The 23,153-nt window shown below is 45.2% G+C and overlaps 1 pseudogene; it reads left to right on the top strand.

Moving 5' to 3' along the window:
* The first annotated feature begins 11,036 nt into the window (after positions 1 to 11,036).
* LOC146829124 (protein FAM43B-like) lies at positions 11,037 to 22,071 on the top strand (annotated as a pseudogene).
* Positions 22,072 to 23,153: the final 1,082 nt, after the last annotated feature.

The following is a 23,153-nucleotide window of genomic DNA, read 5'->3' as shown; positions in this document are numbered from 1 at the left end:
TCACATGTCCTATCTCTGTAGGCATAGTTAGAAATTAGCATTTAAAAAATCTTAGGAATTCACTAAAAAACCATAGGTTTCAGAGGCGTTATAGTTAGCTGGACTTTTCACTCATACAAAACCATTGAAATTCCCCCGTTATAGTTAGTTCAGCTAACTATAACTCGAGCGCCCGCAATGGACTGCTAATGACGTCACATATTACATCACTCATGACATGGTCAGTGACATCACTCATGACATCACTGATGACATCTCAAATGACATCACTGATGACATCATCCTTGTGATAGAGTGGCAGGCCCCCTCTCACCCTAATAGAACCTTTGATACACACATTCAAAAATAGAAACTAAAATTTTCAAAACAATGGACATACCAATACCAGTTACAACAACCTATTCAGTAATTCTAAGATCCACATAGACATCCACTCATCCACTAACAGTCCTATACAGTCACTCATACACGTACTCACTCATCATATGTACTTATACACCTATACATCCTGTTACACAACACCACTCATCCATAGAGTTACTCACAAACATAGTCACTCATGCTAATAAGGAATCAAACATCCATTTACTTGCATATACAGTTATACACACACCACCACACTTACTTCTACAGAAACTTACACATACTTAGTCTTTTAAACAATCACTTATAGAAACACATACTTATTCATACAGGAACTCTTCCAATCTCTCACTCTCACATATACTCACTTATATACACCAATAGTCACATATACTAGTTTAAAACATATGTAGTTACTCATAAAGACACTATTGAGACAGTCATTCACTCACTAACACAACTATGCACACACTCATCCACCCATACAGTCCTGCACACATGCTGTCTTCAACACATACAAAGAGCGAGTCACTCATTCATGCATCTATGCACTACGTAATATCCCCCACCAAACCATACAGACACTCATACTGATACTCAAAAAAACAACTAATAATCTATATAGACACTCATGTAGCTACTCACCAACCCATGCAGCCACTTATACACAAAGTGAGAGACTGATACAGATATTTACATATTTAAACATTACTCACTAAGCCATGTATTCACTAAGATACACTTAATCAGTCAGTTATACAATCAATTTTTCCCAAAAAAATCATCCATTTAGACACTTATTACCCATTTATTCTTCCATCGACCTTGAGATATACATATTTAAAACATATTTAATTTTAAGAAAAACACACATTCACTGGATGATGTCATCAGTGATGTCATTTGAGATGTCATGAGTGATGTCACTGACCATGTCATGAGTGATGTAATATGTGACGTCATCAGCAGTGCATTGCGGGCGCGCGAGTTATAGTTAGCTGAACTAACTATAACGGGGGAATTTCAATGGTTTTGTATGAGTGAAAAGTCCAGCTAACTATAACGCCCCTGAAACCTATGGTTTTTTCAGTGAATTTCTAAGGTTTTTTAAATGCTAATTACCAACTATAATGTGCCTGAAACCTATAGTTATTTCAGTGAATATATATATATATATATATATATATATATATATATATATATATTATCTACTGGCGGTCGCCAGTAGATAGTTATAGTTAGGACCTATTTTCCATAGGAAATCTGCAACATTCTATTCCCAATAAGTCTGGCGCCGGTTGACGAATCCTCGCGAAATTTTCCAAACTTTTGGCCAGCTCCGCTCCGACCCTCAAAGTTTCGTGGTGATTCGTCAAGCGGGGGCTGAAAAAAAAGGGGGGTCCCAAAACGTGTTTTGCCCATGCAATTTCCCATGGGATCTGTTGTCGCAGCTACAGCCCGAACCGCTCAACAGAATGACACCAAATTTGGCAAAGAGGTAGTCCTCAGTTCAGAGTCCTGCCTTTTGCATAAATGGTGTGAATCCGTTTAGTAGTTCCTGAGAAATTTAGAGTTAAAAGTACATAAATATCTATGGCCGGCTAGGATCCGCGGACCCTACACGGACCGTAAGCACACCCTCCCCGAACCGAGCGCGCACCCTCCCGATCGCGCGCTGAATGCTAATTGGCTGTCGAGTGTCTGTCTACATTCGAAACCAGGAACTGTTGGCGGCCATTTTCTGCCTCGGTAGAAGCGAGGCTGAAGAAGCAAAGGGAATAAGTGTGGAAAACATATAATGGGGGCAAAGTAGAAATACTCTGACCCTCTAGAGGTGCTTAGGGGGTCCCAGAAGGACCCCCTGGGGACCCCTTATTTAAGAAAAAAACTGCGAAATGCACGCACGGTGCACGCATCCTATCGCGTTGGGTGCGCGGATCCACGGATTTTTTTTTTTTAAAAAGTCAAGAAATCATTGGTTGTATGACTACTTTGTACACTGAAAGGTAGGGTGTATATTTCTGTTTTTTAAAGGTATGATTCTTATTGGTTAACAAAAACAGATTGTAAGGAGCATTAGATATGAGAAGCTGATATGTTGAAAAAAGAAGCACACTCCCTCTCTTGTTTAGCAACATTGTGTGCTGAACTTCTGACCTGTCTGCTCAGTGCAGTGTTCCATGACCTGTTTCTATGGTAACAGGCAGAAGGCAGATTGGGGGAAGGGGAAAGGGTTGAAATGATTAACCAATAGAAATGTGTGTTTGCTTTTGAGTTTATGTGTGAAGGATTGTGATTTGATGTTTACATGTATATAACTTTTCCAGTCTTTGTTTTTGCTGAGAGGTGCACAGTGCAGAGATTCTGTAAAAGAAAATATGGTGAGTGACTGATATACTTCTTAATCTACAAAACAACTTGAAAGATGAGTTATTTAATTGTGAGGGGATGTATGTAGACTATTTCGATTTTAATCAGACTAATGTTTTTCTCCTGCTAAAGTGTAGGGAGTACTTTTTTTCTCTACAATCTTATTGACAGTGTGTGTGCATGTAGAAACCATTCTGTGATAAGCATTTGTGTTTTTCATGTGTTTGCAGACAGATAACTGTGCAGTTTTTATATTTTGGTAGAATTAGAAACCAGTCATTGTTTATGAATTTGTGAAATGAGTTATGTTATGTTTCTATACTAACATGTAGTACTTCTTCTAGATGAAGAAATGTGTTTTGGTATAGTGCAAGGGATAGTGTTGTTTGTCTAGAATCACACAGTGAGTATGTGTGCATTTGGGAACCACAGTGAGAGAAGCATTTGGTAACATTGTGTATTTGCTGACAGATAAATGTTTTAAAACCTGTCTTGTTGTCAAGTTTTAGTGGCATTAGAAGGTAGTTTTTGCTTATGCTTTGATTAAATAAGTCAGGCTTTGACACAAAAGTGCAGTACTGAAATATGTAGATTGTGTGCAGTTCCCTTACCACTTAAACTGTAGTGAATGAGTTTTGGTAAACTCCTAGGGATAGTGGTGCTTGTCTAGAATCACACTGTGAGTTAGTGTGTATTTGGGATCACTGTGAGAGAAGCATTTGGTAACATCGTGTATTTTCTGACAGATAACTTTTTTAAAACCTGTCATGTTGTCAAGTTTTAGTAGAATTAGAAGCCAGTTTTTGCTTATGCTTTTATTAAATGAGTCAGGCTTTGACAGAAAAGTGCAGTCCTGAAATATGTAGATTGTGTGCAGTTCCCTTATCAGTTCCACAGTAGTGAATGCTTTTTGGTAAAGTCCTAGGTATAGTGGTTATTGTCTAGAATCACACTGTGAGTCTGTGTGCATTTGGGAACCACTGTGAGAGAAGCATTTGGTAACATTGTGTATTTTCTAGCAGATAACTCTTTTAAAACCTGTCATGTTGTCCAGTTTTAGTAGCATTAGAAGCCAGTCTTTGGTTATGCATTGATAAAATGATTCTCGCTTTGACACTAAAGTGCAGTACTGAAATATGTAGATTGTGTGCAGTACCATTAACTCTTCTAGACTAGCGAATGAGTTTTGGTAAACTGCTAGGGATAGTGTTGCTTGTCTAAAATCACACTGTGAGTCTATGTACATTTGGGTAAGGATTGTGAGAGAAGCATTTGGTAACATAGTGTATTTGATGACAGATAACTGTTTTAAAATCGGTCATGTTGTCAAGTTTTAGTAGCTTTAGAAGCTATGCTTTGCTTATGCATTGATAAAATGATTCAGGGTTTGACACTAAAGTGCAGTACCATGTACTATTCTATTCACTGTGCCAGAACTGAAAATTTAAAAGTTTTACCCCGGCACTAACCTAGTAGTAGTCTGATGATTTAGTCAGTTTCCAAGTCCTCATGTTGTGAACCATACATTATCACATAGATTGTTTCAAATGTCTATGCAGTATGCATGCAGTCTTCTAACATACTATACACTTGTCTTTCACATTTTCAATTCGCTAGTCAGTATCCATACACTTCCAGGAAACACCCTGTAACTCCCTTTGCAGTCCTCTAGTGACCCATTCAGCATCATGTACTAATCCATTCACTGTGCGAAAACACAAACACTTATAAATTCACCAAGACACTATCTTTGCAGTACTCTAATCATTCAATCAGTGCCTAAGTATTCATGCACTGAGCCAGGCCTTAGCACATGGACTGCTTCAAACCCCTATCCACTATGTATGCAGTCTTCTACCCACCTAGACACTTGTCTTTCACACTTTCAATTCCCTAGTCAGTGTCCATACAGTCCAGCAAACATCCTGTCACTGCCTTTGCACTCCTCTAGTGAGCCATTCAGTACCAAGTACTAATCCATTCCCTGTGCGAAAAGCCTACCAGTTATAAATTCACCTAGGCACTCTCCTTGCTGTACTCTAATCATTCAGTCAGTACCCAAGTAGTCATACAGTGATCCAGGCCTTACCACATGGACTGCTTTAAATGCCTATGCAGTATGGATGCAGTCCTCTAATCACCTACACAGTTGTGTTTCACACCTTCAATCCCCTAGTTAGTATTCATACACTTCTAGCAAACACCCTGTCACTCACCCAGTGTGTCTCCTTATAGTACTGTAATCATTTAGTCAGTTAGCATGTAGTGTTTTAGTGAGGTAGACTTTAGGGCATGAACTGCTTCAAAGTAGTATGCACTATGCATGTAGTGTTTTAACCATCGTCACACTTGTGGTTCAGGGCTATAGTTACTTAGTCAGTATTTATATAAAATGTGTTTGTACAGTAATGGAATAGTATAAATTTGAAAGTTATTAATATACATTTATTTGTGATTCTTTTTTACAGATACAGAACAGGAGTGTTTCCCATCTGTTTGCACTCTTCTCGTGCAAGATTGTTTGGATGAAGGGTCCTTAGGTGTTCCATCATACTTGCTGTGCCGCACGAGTATTTTTTGTTAGGATCCCCTCGTAACAGAAATCTTTTGAAAATCTTGCGCGTGACAAAGGTGGCATTGGTCTTTGTTTGCCCCTCGAGAAAAGTAGAAAATTTCCACATCACTTAAGGAAAACGTTGTGGGCGTGGTGCATCCTCCAGAAATTCATCTTTAGATTCGGTGAATATTTTAAAGCGACATCATTTACAGTTTTTGTAAGTTAAAGTAAAAAAAAATGTGTTAGCTGTGTGCATTTTATATATCTGCGATTTGTATCTTGTTTTTTTTTTTGACAATAGCATGTTGTTTTTTTTTTAACAATCTTTGAGATTGTGTTTTTTTTGCCCGCTGTTAAGTTATGAGTACGATTGAAATCACTATTATTAGTGAAATTTAATATATTCTGAGAACAGCAAAAAAGGCAAAAAAATTACTTTGTGGAAATTATGCTGTGTTGTAAAAAATGTATTATTACATGTTATATATTTTTTTCCTTTTCTTTCAAAGATCCAAATTTTAAAATAAGCAATTTTTAAGAATTTAGAATGAAAATGTGAAAAAAATGTGTACCATTTTTTATTCCTATTACTGTGAAGGTAAGTTTAACTAAGTCTCAATATGCTGAATGAGGAGGTCTACAAGAAGCTACAAAGTGGAAACATGTTTCTAAAAACACTCTGTTTATACCTATGTAGTTTTGAAATCTGACCATAATCAGATATCATGTGACCTGCAAAAAAAGAGATTTAAGGGGTTCATAGTATTTCCTATTTTAGCTATTGAAGGACCGCAATTATTTCAATCATTCTTCTTTGAACATCTTTGCAGACAAAACTCTGTGCTTACCTTTTATCATTCGCAAGGAATTTTAAAAACGGAAATATGTCACTTTTTGTAACATAGTTATTGTGTAAGATACTCTTTCATATTTACAAAGAGAGGAAAAGGCACTCTGTGCACTTTTTATACTCCATGTAAATACAACCTCATCATGCAGACCACTTTGTCTTGAAAGGGTGATCTATATGTGTTGTTGTGCATGATTGCACTGAATACTCATAGAACAAGACACATGTCTAGATTTATCAGAAATCATAAATCTCGATATGTGTGTGAATGGTGCACCATTCTAAAATTGGTGTAGGAAAGCACAACAAGGAGAATTGTTTTAATTTCTCCACATTTTTATATCTTCAATGCATGCTGAAATGTTCAGCATACATTTAAGGAGAAAAATGCATTTCTCATTGTTTTTGTGCAGGAAGGTGTGTCTTCCTGCAGAAAAACAAACAGCACATGACACAGATATCCTTGCACTATGGTGCAAGGGTGCCTGTGTCACCACATGGCTGCAGTTTAAGCAGCCGTGCAGACAGAAGCATAGATTTGCAACATATTTATGTACATATGTTGCATCCCTGTGCTTCGGAAGTACTACAGCACACTGCAGTTAAAGAGGTTACTGTGTGATGCTGCAGCACTTCCTCATACTTCTGCACTTATACATTCACCATACGTTACTAATGCATTCATTCAGTCAATTACGTACTACACATACATTCATCTAAACTAACACTAACAAAGAAATTTAGCTCTTTTTTTAAACCAGGAAAGTTAGTTCTTACAAGAACTTTTTCTTTTCTTCTTTCTTCTTTTATAATTTTTTTGGGGTTTTCTGAACAATTTTTAATTTTTTTTTGTTTTTCTGCAAAAAAAAACAAAAAACAAAACAAGAGAAACCAAACAATGAACTTCAGGGAACAATAATAAAAAAAAAAAAAACTAGCAAATGTGACTTTCTTGGCAGTGGCAGATCAGATCGATCGACTGCTCACCATAGCACAAAGTCGCATTGCACTAGTGCAGTGCCCTTTTAAAAATTGAAATTGAGGATGGATGTCCAAGGTTTGGGCTGATGGATGCACTCTTGATGTGCTCGGCTGCGATGAGGTGGATGGCGCAGGAGCAGGAGTGTTTCTCATCCGTCTGCACTCTTTTCGTGCAAGATTGTTTGGATGAAGGGTCCTCATGTGCTTCATCATACTTGCCGTGCCGCAAGAGTATTTCTTGTTAGGATCCCCTCGTGACAGGACTCTTTTGCAAATCTTGCACGTGACCAAGGTGGCATTGGTCTTATTCTGCCCCTCGGGAAAAGTAAAAAATGTCCACACAACTGAAGAAAAACGTTCTTTGGGTGGTGCCTCCGCCAAAAATGTATCCTCAGAAGTATCAGGTGATGCAGTTGATGCCTGCTGCCCTCAAGCCATTTTTGGTTGAAAATAGTTAGAGCTAAGTGTAAACTTAGTCTAAAAAATCTTCTACTCTCCAAAGAGATGGTGCTCTAAAGAAGGTCAAAGAAGAATGATTGAAATGGGTGGGGTCTTTCAATAGTTAGAAGAGGAAGTGTAATGAACCAATCAAATCTCTTTTTTTGCAGGTCACATGGGATCCGCGCACCCTGCGCTTACGCAGCACGCACCCAGCGTGCATCCGCGATATTGAATTACATTTTTTTATAGGATTAGATGTCAAAATATATTAGTTTTAAGACTAGTTTAGAGTTTGTCTTCAATTATTATTCACATGAAATACATATATGTATATGTGTTTTAAATGTTAAATATTTTGCGGGATCCGCGCACCTACCGTGTCATAGACGCAGATGACGCATCGTGGAAGCGCGTAAACGTCGCGTTACGTACATCGAACGTGTCGCGTATACGCTGGGAGTCGCGTACCGGTCGCATTGCGACTGCGCACTAAACACGTACCCAACGCATACCATACGCGGATGTCATCGCTTAGGGATCGGGAACGGTGCGCTTAGGGTGCGCGGATCCAAAAACATTGAAAAAAATATATAAAATAAAGTTTTGCACATATAGCTAAAAAAATATTTTGAAAAATATAAAAAAATAAGTTTGAAAACCCATTAAGTTCAAATAATATTTTTTAATTTTTCAAAGAATTAATTGAGCTGAACTAACTATAACAGGGGAATTTCTAGGGATTTGTATGAGGGAAATGTCCAGCTAACTATAACACCCCTGAAACCTATGGTTTTTTCAGTGAATTTCTAAGGTTTTTTAAATGCCAATTCCTAACTAAAACGCCCCTGAAACCTTTGGTTTTTTCAGTGAATATATATATATACATACATTTATAGATATATATATTTTTTGTTTTTACAAAAAAACAAAGGTTACAGGGACGTTATAGTTGGGTTTAGATTTTACATACAAAAATTCAGTATTTTCAAGTAACTATAACCGTACCCTAAGGTAACTATAATTCAAGCCCTTGCTGTGCACAGTTTTCTTATCAATGTTTTACTGCAAATGTTACAGTGATATTATTAATGATGTGATAGAAGAGGTCATACGTGATGTAACAACTGGGGTAATTAGCAGTGCATGGTGAGGGCACTTCATTCATGATGCGATTGCGGACGCACCGGACCTTAGGTACCACCAACAATACAGATGCACGCCTGCACTCACTTTACATATATATATATATATATATTATCTACTGGCGGTCGCCAGTAGATAGTTATAGTTAGGACCGTGTTTCCATAGGAAATCTGAAAATTCTATTTTGAATAACTTTGGCGCCGGTTGACGAATCTTCGCGAAATTTTCAAAACTAATGGGGCGCTCCGCTCAGCTCCTACCCTGAAAGTCTCGGGGCGATTCGTCAAGCGGGGGCCGAGAAAAAAGGGGGGTCCAAAAACGCGTTTTCCCCATGCATTTTCCCATGGGACCTTTAGTCGAAGGTACAGCCCGAACGGCTGAACAGAATTACTTGAAATTTGGCAGAGAGGTAGTCCTCAGGTCAGGGATGTGCCTTTTGCATATATGGAGTCAATCTGTTCAGTAGTTCCTGAGAAAATTGCAGTTAAAAGCACATACATATCTATAGCCGCGCACCGTGCGAGCACCCTAACGTGTGCGAGCGTAATTCTGATTGGTGTTTACATGTTAATCAACGTTTGAATCGGTCAAAATCAGGAAGTGTCGGCCGCCATTTTGTTTGTTTTCAGTGCGAGAGTGAAAAAGGAAGGTGTTGAATGTGAAAAGGGGGCAGGGTATAGAGTTCCTGACCCCCTAGCCTTTGTCAGGGGGTCCCTGAAGGACCCCGAAGGCAGAATTTTTTTTTTACATTTTTTTTTTAAATCGCGGGGGTGCACGGTGAAAAACCAAAAAAAAATTAAAAAAAACATTTTTAATACGTGAATATATATATATATACATTACCTACTGGCGATCTCCAGTAGGTAGTTAAAGTTAGGACCTAGTTTCCATAGGAAAAGCGTTTTTTGTTTTCCCAATAACTTTGACGTTGCTTGACGAATATTTGTGAATTTTTCAAAACTAGTGGGGCGCTCCGGTCAGTTCCTGTTTTGGAAGCTTCGGGATGATTCGTCAAGCGGAGGCCGAGAAAAAAGGGGATCCCAAAATGCTTTTTCCCATGTTCTTTTCCATAGGAAACTTTAGACAAAGCTACAGCCCAAACTGCTGTACGGAATTACACCAAATTTGGCAAAAAGGTAGATCTTGGTTCAGAAAGATCCTTTTTTTTATGATGTAAGTCTGTTCAGTAGTTGCTGAGAAATTAGAAAAAGAAAAAGTTTTGATATCTGGGGCAGCGGTGGGTTCGCAAACCCTCCCAAGCACGAGCTTCACTGTGATTGGCTGCCAACACTCCAAACCAGGAAGTATTGGCAGCCATCTTGTGACTTGGTAGAACCGAGTCACAAGAAAACAGTTGAAAAAACATTACAAAGCAAGAAAAGGCGGCAGGGTAGAAACACCCTGACCCTCTAAGCCTGCTCAGGGGGTCCCACGAGGACCCCCAGGACCCAAAAAAGCATTTTTTTAAAATAATTTCGCCGGAAATCGCGATGGGATTGTGAATCCCGCTGAAATTATGAAAAAAAACCAAAGCGCCGTCTCCCGCACTCCGTTTACAAAAAAAGCCCCCGAGTGCCTGGGGCACTAGCAATTCATTAGTGGGGGCCCGTGGGGGGCCGCGCAGCCCCGGGGACCGCCACCTCCCCGGGGCGCTGAAAAAAATGATACATACTTCGGTTTTAATATTCATGTTGCGTGATCTTGCTGTTACTGCTTGAACAAAAATTATAGCTCCCGTGAAAGGTATTCATTGAATGCCCCAGTAAGGAGGAAGTTTCAAGCGGTGGTCTCCATAGCCCTCCTTCTCATCAATCCAAATGGGAGGAGCAGCGCAGGCTGCAGCAGCTGCCTTACCTCATGATGTTCAACCGTCAGAATATCCAGTGGTGAGATGCAGAATCTCTGCCTTTCTGGAACTCATCCTATGTCTTACCGCAGCACTAGCAACAAGAGCCCATCCGGACCCCTTTTACCCAGGAGCAGCTGCCTCCGCCTTTCGGGGCTCTGCCTGAGGCGGCTCTATGCAGGAGCTGCTGCACTGCGCGCGGGATTCTTCTCCCCAGAAGCCTAACCTGCAAGCTTCTGCCCTTTAGACTCATCTGCGCTCCTCTGCCCGGAAGCTGCAGAGCCACTTACATGAGGGCAGGCTGCAGGAACCGGGAGTTGAGTTGCCTGCTGTACAGCCCGGCTGCCCAGGAGCTAGGAGAGAGACAAGGCATGTGTGTGGAGCACCACTCCGACACAACATCTAAAGGGAGCCGCGTCCACACCCTGCGACTGCTCACAACTATAAAGACACAATAGAACTGCGTTATTTATCAGAAAGCAGGGATGCTGCCTTGGAGGAGAAGCAAGTTTGCCCTGGTGGAAGAGGAACCCAAGTCAAAGGAGAAGAGCCCTACAGTCACCTACATGTCCATTCTGTCCTCCTTCATGCACTCCTGCAGGTTTCTGCCCGAATGTCGCCTGGAGCAGCTGGGCAGCGTCTTCAAGACCAAGCATCAAAAGGTGTAACTCAACAAGGAGGACCCGACCTGCAGCGTCTGTTACATGGCCAACGCCATCACTCTCCAGGCCATGGGTGAAGGATGCACCCAGTAGCGTGGAGAAAATCTGGGCAAAGAGCGATTTTGGCTGCAGCAGCACTATAATGAGACTTACTCTGGGGCTTCATGGCATCCGAATGATGCAGAGTGATAAAGGGATCAATCAACTTAGCCATGCCTACCAACTGCACCGCATCACCTATTGTGCCACCAATCAGGTGCAAAATGGCCATTGGGATCAAAAGGCTTCAGCTCCCCCCCATCGTGTGTGGCAGCTTAGGCTGAGACAGCTTCTCGGGCACACACACAGCCACACCCAAGTACTTCACAGGTCTTTAAAAGACCATTTGCATGTTAATGAGGTTTTGTCGTTTTTTCACCCCTTCCTGGAGCCACTGCATCTCAACACTTCCTACTGCTGGAAGAATTAGCCCCCGCAAAATTTTGTCTTACCTCCCCAAAAATGTGGCTCTAGTTTTGCCTCTGACACCAATGCCAGGCATCCCAAAGTTTTTGCCTAGATTTACCAGTACCAGGCCAAGAACAAGGCCGTAGTGCTGAGGTGCCACGCTGTGCCGGTCTCCAGGGAAGAGAAGGCCCGTACAATGGCACAACTCCTGGCGGAGGCTGCCATCATGGCCTTCAGTGACTTCAAGAGGCTGAAGAGGCAGAGTGACGCCCGCCACACCCAGCAACAACTTGTGGGGGACATGGTCGTGCCCCGGCAGCCACTGAAAAGGGTCCTGAATGGAAAGAACACCTATCACCCCACTGCATGCAGGAGCACACAGCAGCTCACCTCCCTTCTGGAGGAGGAAGAGGAGGATGGGAAGGAGGCAAGCCCTGATGGAGGCATTCCAGGATCCACCTTCCTACTGAGCATCTCAGGGCAAATGCAAGTGGGGCATGTGCATCAGGCACCTGCAGGAGACAGGCACATGTTCCAGCCACAGGTCTGTGGTAGGACTGTGGTAGATCAACAGGTGCAGAACAAGAAAGCCACCCAGCTTCTGATATGGAACAGGGGCGTGCTCCATCCGCAGATGGGAGTCAGGTGCCTGCTGCCAGGGCAGCCAAGGGGCAGGCTCCAAAGGCAGGCAGGTGACTGGGCCCTGGAGCGCAGGTAGCTGCCACCATCATTGGCAAGATATCCCTCACTTGAAAATCTCTAGGTTGAAAATCTTTAGGGGGGGCTCAGGAAATCGCGTGTTAGCAGGGTGTGTGCTTAACAGGCATCATCTGTTACTTCTGGCCTCCTTGTTTTTTAGGCTCTTCAACAGTCTCTCTGCCTGTCCCATGTGGAAAGTGAGGCAGTTTCTGACAGTCTGGTGTATTTGAAATGGCTGTGTTGCTGGGATGTCATTCACAAGCGGGACACAGCATCTGGCGCGGCCTTTCCAGATGCTCAGCCCGTCGGAAAATCTTCCATTTTCTCTGGGTGCTATTCCTCTACCATCAAGTGGGATATCACCCCCCCCCCACAGACCCTTTACTCCTTTCTTGTGCTCTCATAAGGGTGATTCGCTGGCACTCTAGAAGCAGAGAGAAGTTGTGATAGACAGGGTGCCTGGGCGCAGGGAGTGCAAGGCCACAGGCAGACAGTGGGATGTCCCTCCGAATAAATGGTGCATCGCATAGTATGCAAGACGGCATAGGACATGTATACCACACAAGGATCCATGTTGGAGGTGGGAGAGGGCTTTGCCATATTTTAAAAGTCTATATACATTAAATAAATTTCTGAGTATTCCATTCAAACAGGAATAATTTGAATTGTAAGTGGTTAGCCTGGAAATAAGGAAGTCTCACGTTACCTAGGCTTGGTGAAGTGTACCAATTGTACCTACCTCTTTTTTGGCACACATGTTAGCTTCAATTCCTTTCCATGGGTCCAGGAGTAACTCCCCTTCCCCCAGAGGTGGCTGCCTGTGTGGTCATTGCAAAAAAAGGTTGTGCTAGAAAATTTGGCATCAGTCTAGCCCTCGTGGACACAAACTGGACAGTCCTGAGAAAAGCAAGAGTAGCAGTGATACGAGCACGCTTTCTTTAACAGTGCACTGTGGGATGTGACACTTCTAGGCACTTTATAAATGTATAGTATGGATGTCATGCCCGGGTATGGTGGCTTTGGCACATAACATAAAATTACATAACATACCGTGTATTTGTATAAGTTCACTCAAGGGCGTCTTGGTGCTGAATAACAGGTGTTAATTGTACAGCATCAGATTTTAAAGCAGTGGGGGTTACCAGTGCTCCCAGCCAGTGGTCTCAATCTCAATATCTCTGTTTGGGAGTGAGTGTGCAGTTGAGGGTCCATGCACCCACACACATTGCCATCTCAGCTGTGACTGCAATAGTGGTAACCCTCTTGAAGAAAGTCCATGAGGATGCAAAAGAAAAGGCAATGAATGCAGCACGTGGACAGGGTCAATAAGGAGGTTTGTAAAGATAGATGGGGAGGTGGTCGGGGGAATAGCTAGGGTATGAGGAAAGAGAAAAAATTGGTGAGAAAAGAAGAAACCGTCACTTGAGGCGAACGTAAAAGGAGAGAGTAAAATGTAAAGGTGGTCGCCATTTGGACTGAAGGTGGGAAGAGATGCGGAAAGAAAGGGGAAAGGGATGAGAAGGGTGGGGGGTTAAAGTGATGTATAGGAAGGGGTGTGAAGGAAGCGAGGGCTGAAAGACGGCTCTCAAATAGTAAGAAAGACAAGGGTGGTGAAGCAAGGAGGTGTGATAGAAAGGACAGCGGAGGGAAGCGAGTAATGGAGGAAGAAGGGGAGGGAAGAATGGAAAGGGGGAGACACTGTAGCCTAACAGCCAGTGAGGTTGACCTCAGAGCGGGGAACCGGGTTTGTGCCTCAGCAGGGATTCTCAACATTCTTGATTCTTGACAAATCACTTAATCTTCCCATGCCTAACAAAAAAAATGAATGTGTCCTCTGTAACCTAACTGGTGCTAAAGTGAAGCACTCTGATACCTTTGGGTCGAGTTTGCGCTATATAAAACTCCACCAATAAAGAGGGAAAGATGAGGAAATAGATGGGATAGATGGTTAATGTTCTAGAAGCAAAAAGGCTGCAAGCCAAGGAGAGAGTTGCAGAAAGAGCGGTTCTAAGCAGGGAGGGTGAAAGGGAGAGAGAAAGATTGAGACAGTGCAACAGTGAGAGTAGGAAGTGTTATTGTGGTGAGAGAGAAGTGAAGGAGCAGTTGATGCAGGGCACCTCTTTTGTGCTGTAAGCAAAGTGATTTAAGGTGTGCATGCCAAGCACATTTCATCTCCTTTGCGCTCATTCACCCCTCCTCCACCCACTGAACTCTGCATAGCTCTCGTCAGACATGTAAAGGGGTTCCTCTGCTCCACCGTTGCACAGGTGCTGCGATGCATTAGGATGGATGAATAGCGCCGAGTGTTGGGCTTTCTGTGTGTTACACTTGTCTTGAGAGACAGGGGTGGACCCGGATTAACCAAGTGTGGGAAGGGATCCATTCATTCATGGTGAGTGAGGGCATCGCCATGTATACTCTTTGCCTCCCACAGCACCCCGGGACAGTCTCCCAAAACCCACTTCTCTCACAGCGAGCACCATTCACTCCAAGGCTCCAACCCCCACAGATACGCAGACTCCATGCGTCCCACACTCAGGGCACCCCTCACTGAACTGCTCTTCACAGTCATTCCACCCATCATATCTGACACTCTCCACCCACATTCTCTACCCATCACCTCCCCAGAAATTATTTCCCCCCTGGGTCCGCTTTGCAGGGATCATACACTCACTTTGTAATCTAATCACCTGTTCCTCCTCCCGACTCCAGCGGCCTCCACTCCACTGATCTGTCCTCTAACCCAGGGATCCCAAACACCACTGCTCACCCTCCTTTCCAGCTTGAGCTTTTCCTTAAAACTCACTCTCTTCATAACTGCTAGTCCCAGAATGCACTAATGGAGTCAATGAATGATTAGGACTGGAGAAAAGTTATCCATGAGTATAGAGTCATATTGAATCCTGTATGCTACGCAGCCCTATGCCTAGAGAGCTGGCATTCTATACACCTGGTATTCATACAATCCACTGACCCCAGGAAGTTTGACTCTATGGCACCCAGTGCTCTATTGTACCATCCACCCCACCAGGATCCCTACATTTACTTCCCCCTCCAGTGAGCCCAGACTCCACAGCACCCAATGCTTCTATGATTTCACACTCTTCTGCCCCATCATGCAGCTATCACAACATTCATGGTCTCCCTCCCTTCAGGGACCTCACACGTCCATATTCCTGAGGGCCTCACATTCCACAGCCCCACCTATCATGCACCCCTCCTACCTTTTTCCGCACTCTTCTTGCCTCTTTTTGCCCCTCTGTTGGTTCTTTCTGCACTTTTCTTGCTTCTTTCTACACCTCTGTCGCTTTTTTCAGCAATTCTCTTGCCTCTTTCTGCACTTCTCTTGCTTCTTTCTGCATCCATGTTGCATCATTCTGCACTTTCCATGATTCTTTCTGTACCTGTCTTGCGTCTTTCTGCACATTTGTTGTCTCCTTATGTACCTCTTTTGCCTTTTTCTGTAAATTTCTTGCCTTTTTCTGCACCTCTCTTCTCTCTTTGTGCACATCTGTTGGCTCTTTCTGCACCTCATGTGCTTCTTTCTGCACCCCTGTTGCCTCTTTACTCACTCGTCTTCCCTTTTTCTGTCCCTTTCCTGCCTGTTTTTGCATCTCACTTGCCTCTTTCTGCACTTTTCTTGCTTCTTTCTACACTTCTGTTGCTTCTTTCAGCAATTCTCTTGCCTCTTTCTTTCTTTTTTCTGCACCTCCCTTCCCTCTTTCTGCACATCTGGCATAGTTAGAAATTAGCATTTAAAAAACCTTTGAAATTCACTGAAAAAAACACAGGTGTCAGGGACGTTATAGTTAGAAATTAACATTTTAAAAATCTTAGAAATTCACTGAAAAAACCACAGGTTTCAGGGACGTTATAGTTAGTTGGACATTTCACTTGTACAAAACCAGAGAAATTCAGCCGTTATAGTTAGTTCAGCTAACTATAACTCGCGCCCCCGCAATGCACTGCTGATGAGGTCACATATTACATCACTCAGGGTCAGTGACATCACTGATGACATCACTAAGGACATCTCAAATGACATCACTGATGACATTATCCACGTGATAATCTGATGTACCTATTCACACCCTAATATAACCTTTGATAGACCCACTCTAAATTACAGATTGCCATTCTTGAAACCATAGACACACCAATACCAGTTACTCAGTTTTGTGTTAACTATATCGGAGCACCAATCCATTGCGGGCATCCTGGTGTATAGGCCACCAGGTCCGGTGGGCGCGTTCACTGAGTCGCTCACCTATGTCAATGAAATATAAGCATTGCCTCCTATTATGAGACTTTAATGTTCATATGGATGTGCCATCCGACCCTGATGCGAGTCGGCTGCTGGAATCTCTAGCGATCCTTGGCCTGTCCCCGTATAACCACCATCCTACCCATGTAAAGGGTCATATATTAGACCAAGTATTCTCCAACGCGAGTATGGAAATAGAGGCTTCCTTACCACTGATATGGTCGGATCACTACCTCCTGAGCTTCAAAGTTCAAAAGTTGGCAGCGCACGTCCAACAGAGGGGGATGCTGCACCCTGTTATTTTTAGATCCTTTAATAAGGTTACATGTGACAGCATAGAGAATGCCCTTTGGAAGCACCCGATTCCAGTTAGCGGAGATCCAGAAATCGACACTCCTGGTCTAGAGCAATGGCTGGAGGATCAGGTGAGGGTATTGGCTCCTCATAAAAGGCGGAATGGCACAAGCAATCGTGCCTCCGCACCATGGTTCACAACGACACTTAGGGAAAGCAGAAGCGCTTGTAAGTGCCTAGAAAGAGTCTGGCGTACCAAATATAATCACACTGACCGAATGATTTACAAACTAGCCTTGAAAGCTTATTACACCGATGTCCGGGTGGAAAAAAAAACATTTTTTTACCTTAAAAATAACAGAGGCGGAGAATAAAAGTAAAGACATTTTCAAAGTTAGAAACAATCGCAATGGACCGCACTCCGCTAGCCCCTCCTCCGGGTCGCCCCAAGGGAAGCTGGTACATGAAGTTCTTGGGTGGTTCACCCCAGTGGGTGAAAGTAAGTACTTGTTGAACTGAGGATCTCTAGAACCGTAAAAGGCCTCAGAGCTGACGAGCTCCTGGACGACACACCTGCGTGCCTGTGCGGGCATTGAGGCCTTTGACGGTTGTTTGGCGGCCCTCTCTTCCACCCCTAACTATTTTCTCTACTGATGAGGGAAGTTATCCCGAAACGCGAGCCATGTCTCGGGCGATATTCTAAAACCCGGGACATGTATCGGGTCTAGAGATAATCAGTCTAACAAGTACTTACTTGCACCCACTGGGGTGAACCACTCAAGAACTCCATGTACCAGATTCCCCAGGGGCGACCCGGAGGAGGGGCTAGCGGAGTGCGGTCCATTGCGATTGTTTCTAAAAATTGGCTCCCTCGAGCTTTGAGCTGACGAGCTCCTGGACGACGCACCTGCGTGCCTGTGCGGGCATTGAGGCCTTTGACGGTTGTTTGGCGGCCCTCTCTTCCACCCCTAACTATTTTCTCTACTGATGAGGGAAGTTATCCCGAAACCCGAGCCATGTCTCGGGCGATATTCTAAAACCCGGGACATGTATCGGGTCTAGAGATCATCAGTCTAACAAGTACTTACTTGCACCCACTGGGGTGAACCACTCAAGAACTCCATGTACCAGATTCCCCAGGGGCGACCCGGAGGAGGGGCTAGCGGAGTGCGGTCCATTGCGATTGTTTCTAAAAATTGGCTCCCTCGAGCTTTGAGCTGACGAGCTCCTGGACGACGCACCTGCGTGCCTGTGCGGGCATTGAGGCCTTTGACGGTTGTTTGGCGGCCCTCTCTTCCACCCCTAACTATTTTCTCTACTGATGAGGGAAGTTATCCCGAAACCCGAGCCATGTCTCGGGCGATATTCTAAAACCCGGGACATGTATCGGGTCTAGAGATCATCAGTCTAACAAGTACTTACTTGCACCCACTGGGGTGAACCACTCAAGAACTCCATGTACCAGATTCCCCAGGGGCGACCCGGAGGAGGGGCTAGCAGAGTGCGGTCCATTGCGATTGTTTCTAAACATTGGCTCACTCGAGCTTTGAGGTGACGAGCTCCTGGACAACGCACCTGCGTGCCTGTGCGGGCATTGAGGCCTTTGACGGTTGTTTGGCGGCCCTCTCTTCCACCCCTAACTATTTTCTCTACTGATGAGGGAAGTTATCCCGAAACCCGAGCCATGTCTCGGGCGATATTCTAAAACCCGGGACATGTATCGGGTCTACAGATCATCAGTCTAACAAGTACTTACTTGCACCCACTGGGGTGAACCACTCAAGAACTCCATGTACCAGATTCCCCAGGGGCGACCTGGAGGAGGGGCTAGCGGAGTGCGGTCCATTGCGATTGTTTCTAAAAATTGGCTCCCTCGAGCTTTGAGCTGACGAGCTCCTGGACGACGCACCTGCGTGCCTGTGCGGGCATTGAGGCCTTTGACGGTTGTTTGGCGGCCCTCTCTGCCACCCCTAACTATTTTCTCTACTGATGAGGGAAGTTATCCCGAAACCCGAGCCATGTCTCGGGCGATATTCTAAAACCCGGGACATAAATCGGGTCTAGAGATCATCAGTCTAACAAGTACTTACTTGCACCCACTGGGGTGAACCACTCAAGAACTCCATGTACCAGATTCCCCAGGGGCGACCCGGAGAAGGGGCTAGCGGAGTGCGGTCCATTGCGATTGTTTCTAAAAATTGGCTCCCTCGAGCTTTGAGCTGACGAGCTCCTGGACGACGCACCTGCGTGCCTGTGCGGGCATTGAGGCCTTTGACGGTTGTTTGGCGGCCCTCTCTTCTACCCCTAACTATTTTCTCTACTGATGAGGGAAGTTATCCCGAAACCCGAGCCATGTCTCGCGCGATATTCTAAAACCCGGGACATGTATCGGGTCTAGAGATCATCAGTCTAACAAGTACTTACTTGCACCCACTGGGGTGAACCACTCAAGAACTCCATGTACCAGATTTCCCAGGGGCGACCCGGAGGAGGGGCTAGCGGAGTGCGGTCCATTGCGATTGTTTCTAAAAATTGGCTCCCTCGAGCTTTGAGCTGACGAGCTCCTGGACGACGCACATGCGTGCCTGTGCGGGCATTGAGGCCTTTGACGGTTGTTTGGCGGCCCTCTCTTCCACCCCTAACTATTTTCTCTACTGATGAGGGAAGTTATCCCGAAACCCGAGCCATGTCTCGGGCGATATTCTAAAACCTGGGACATGTATCGGGTCTAGAGATCATCAGTCTAACAAGTACTTACTTGCACCCACTGGGGTGAACCACTCAAGAACTCCATGTACCAGATTCCCCAGGGGCGACCCGGAGGAGGGGCTAGCAGAGTGCGGTCCATTGCGATTGTTTCTAAACATTGGCTCACTCGAGCTTTGAGGTGACGAGCTCCTGGACAACGCACCTGCGTGCCTGTGCGGGCATTGAGGCCCTTGACGGTTGTTTGGCGGCCCTCTATTCCACCCCTAACTATTTTCTCTACTGATGAGGGAAGTTATCCCGAAACCCGAGCCATGTCTCGGGCGATATTCTAAAACACGGGACATGTATCGGGTCTAGAGATCATCAGTCTAACAAGTACTTACTTGCACCCACTGGGGTGAACCACTCAAGAACTCCATGTACCAGATTCCCCAGGGGCGACCCGGAGGAGGGGCTAGCGGAGTGCGGTCCATTGCGATTGTTTCTAAAAATTGGCTCCCTCGAGCTTTGAGCTGACGAGCTCCTGGACGACGCACCTGCGTGCCTGTGCGGGCATTGAGGCCTTTGACGGTTGTTTGGCGGCCCTCTCTTCCACCCCTAACTATTTTCTCTACTGATGAGGGAAGTTATCCCGAAACCCGAGCCATGTCTCGGGCGATATTCTAAAACCCGGGACATGTATCGGGTCTACAGATCATCAGTCTAACAAGTACTTACTTGCACCCACTGGGGTGAACCACTCAAGAACTCCATGTACCAGATTCCCCAGGGGCGACCCGGAGGAGGGGCTAGCGGAGTGCGGTCCATTGCGATTGTTTCTAAAAATTGGCTCCCTCGAGCTTTGAGCTGACGAGCTCCTGGACGACGCACCTGCGTGCCTGTGCGGGCATTGAGGCCTTTGACGGTTGTTTGGCGGCCCTCTCTGCCACCCCTAACTATTTTCTCTACTGATGAGGGAAGTTATCCCGAAACCCGAGCCATGTCTCGGGCGATATTCTAAAACCCGGGACATGTATCGGGTCTAGAGATCATCAGTCTAACAAGTACTTACTTGCACCCACTGGGGTGAACCACTCAAGAACTCCATGTACCAGATTCCCCAGGGGCGACCCGGAGAAGGGGCTAGCGGAGTGCGGTCCATTGCGATTGTTTCTAAAAATTGGCTCCCTTGAGCTTTGAGCTGACGAGCTCCTGGACGACGCACCTGCGTGCCTGTGCGGGCATTGAGGCCTTTGACGGTTGTTTGGCAGCCCTCTCTTCCACCCCTAACTATTTTCTCTACTGATGAGGGAAGTTATCCCGAAACCCGAGCCATGTCTCGGGCGATATTCTAAAACCCGGGACATGTATCGGGTCTACAGATCATCAGTCTAACAAGTACTTACTTGCACCCACTGGGGTGAACCACTCAAGAACTCCATGTACCAGATTTCCCAGGGGTGACCCGGAGGAGGGGCTAGCGGAGTGCGGTCCATTGCGATTGTTTCTAAAAATTGGCTCCCTCGAGCTTTGAGCTGACGAGCTCCTGGACGACGCACATGCGTGCCTGTGCGGGCATTGAGGCCTTTGACGGTTGTTTGGCGGCCCTCTCTTCCACCCCTAACTATTTTCTCTACTGATGAGGGAAGTTATCCCGAAACCCGAGCCATGTCTCGGGCGATATTCTAAAACCCGGGACATGTATCGGGTCTAGAGATCATCAGTCTAACAAGTACTTACTTGCACCCACTGGGGTGAACCACTCAAGAACTCCATGTACCAGATTCCCCAGGGGCGACCCGGAGGAGGGGCTAACGGAGTGCGGTCCATTGCGATTGTTTATAAACATTTTCAAAGTTGTTAAAGATTTTACATCGACTGGTGCTGGACGCAAGACCTTTACCCCTATCCTTAGTTGGGTCCATCAGATGGCAGGTTTTTTCACGACAAGATCCATCTGATCCAACAATTTTTTGCCCCAACTGGTTCTTCTGAAGTGGATTTGCCGCTCGGTGTTCGGCCATTGAGGTTGTGCGGTGCACTCTCCCTTTTCCCTCCCATCTCCCTAGAAAAATCTCTCGACATTGTGTCCTCTCTGAAGTCGGGTGCTCCATCCAACCCTTGTCTGAAGAAGTTTGCGGAACCCCTAAACCGGCAATCAATTCAATCCTCTTCCCTTGGATGTGGAATAGAACCTAGTTGCTGGAAGAGGGCTAAAATTATTCCGCTAAGCCTTCAGCCGATCCTATGATCGCATCTAACTACAGGCCTATCTCCCTGCTGCCTTTTTATTCAAAGGCCTTGGAGAAGTACGTTAACTTCATACTAACAGACTTCATTGAAGGTAACCATGTTCTGCATGAGAGTCAGTCGGGCTTCAGAGCCTCTCTAAGTACAGAAACAGCCTTACTGGAGGTTTCTGAAACTATCAAAGCTCAACTGGATGAGGGGGAAGCGCGGTCTTGATAATGCGGGATCTGTCTGCGGCCTTTGACACCGTGCCCCATGACTGGCTTCTGCGTAGGTTGGCAGAGTGTGGGGTCGAGGGTACGGTGTACAAATGGTTTGCTCTTTCCTCTCGGAGTGGCAACAGGAAATCTGGTCTCCGCCATTTTCAGCGAATATCACCTCAATGCAAGTAGGGTTCCAGCAGGGCTCCATTCTGAGCCCTACCCTCTTTAATATATATATGGCCCCTCTTGCTCTTTTAGCTGAGCGTCATCGAGCAAAGATTATCTCCTATGCCGATGATACGCAGCTTCTGTTCACTTGTGATAAAGGAGCGTGCTTTCGCGGACAGGAGATAAAAGAATGTCTCACTGAGGTTTTCGCGTGGCTACGAATGAACCAACTGAAATGTAACTCGGAAAAATCGGAAATAATTTTTTTCGATTGCCCCCTGAACGAGGACTGGACTGAATGGTGGCCCAGTGATATGTCTCCTCCTTCGGCCCCAGTTAGCATGGTCAAAAATCTAGGAGTTATGCTGGACTCGAGCCTTACGATGAAAGCCCAAATTCAGTTGGTCGCCGGCACCTGTTTCGGCTTGATAAGAATGGTGAAGAACTTCCTTCCTCTCCTACCGTTAGAATCCCGCAAGATCATGGTGCAAGCCCTGATTACATCAAGGCTGGACTATGTTTACATCCTGTATCTGGGGCTGCCGGAGTACTTGCTCAATCGGCTGCAGGTTGTGCAGAACGCTGCGGCCAGAGCTATTCTCAGGGTAAGCACCAGAACCCGCATGTCACCCCTCCTGGAAACCCTTCATTGGCTCCCGGTGAGGGAAAGGGCTCAGTTTAAGGCCTTAGTTCTTGCCTATCGGGCTTTTCACGATACGGGTGCGGTGTACCTGAGGAACAGGATCCAATGTTACCAGCCACGACGGGCCCTTAGATCCTGTAAGCAATCGTTCATGGTGATCCCCAAGTTCATAAAATCTCGGGTTGGAGGAAGGTCGTTTCAGGTGCATGCTGCGCATTTATGGAATGAATTACCCCTTTATTTGAGGCAAGCACAGGACCTGCTGTCTTTTAGGAAACAACTGA

This window comes from Triturus cristatus, chromosome 5_2 (assembly GCF_964204655.1).
Source record: "Triturus cristatus chromosome 5_2, aTriCri1.1, whole genome shotgun sequence".
Classification (NCBI taxonomy): domain Eukaryota; kingdom Metazoa; phylum Chordata; class Amphibia; order Caudata; family Salamandridae; genus Triturus; species Triturus cristatus.
Note: the sequence above shows the minus strand (reverse complement) of the source record. Positions and strands in the feature narration are given on the sequence as shown.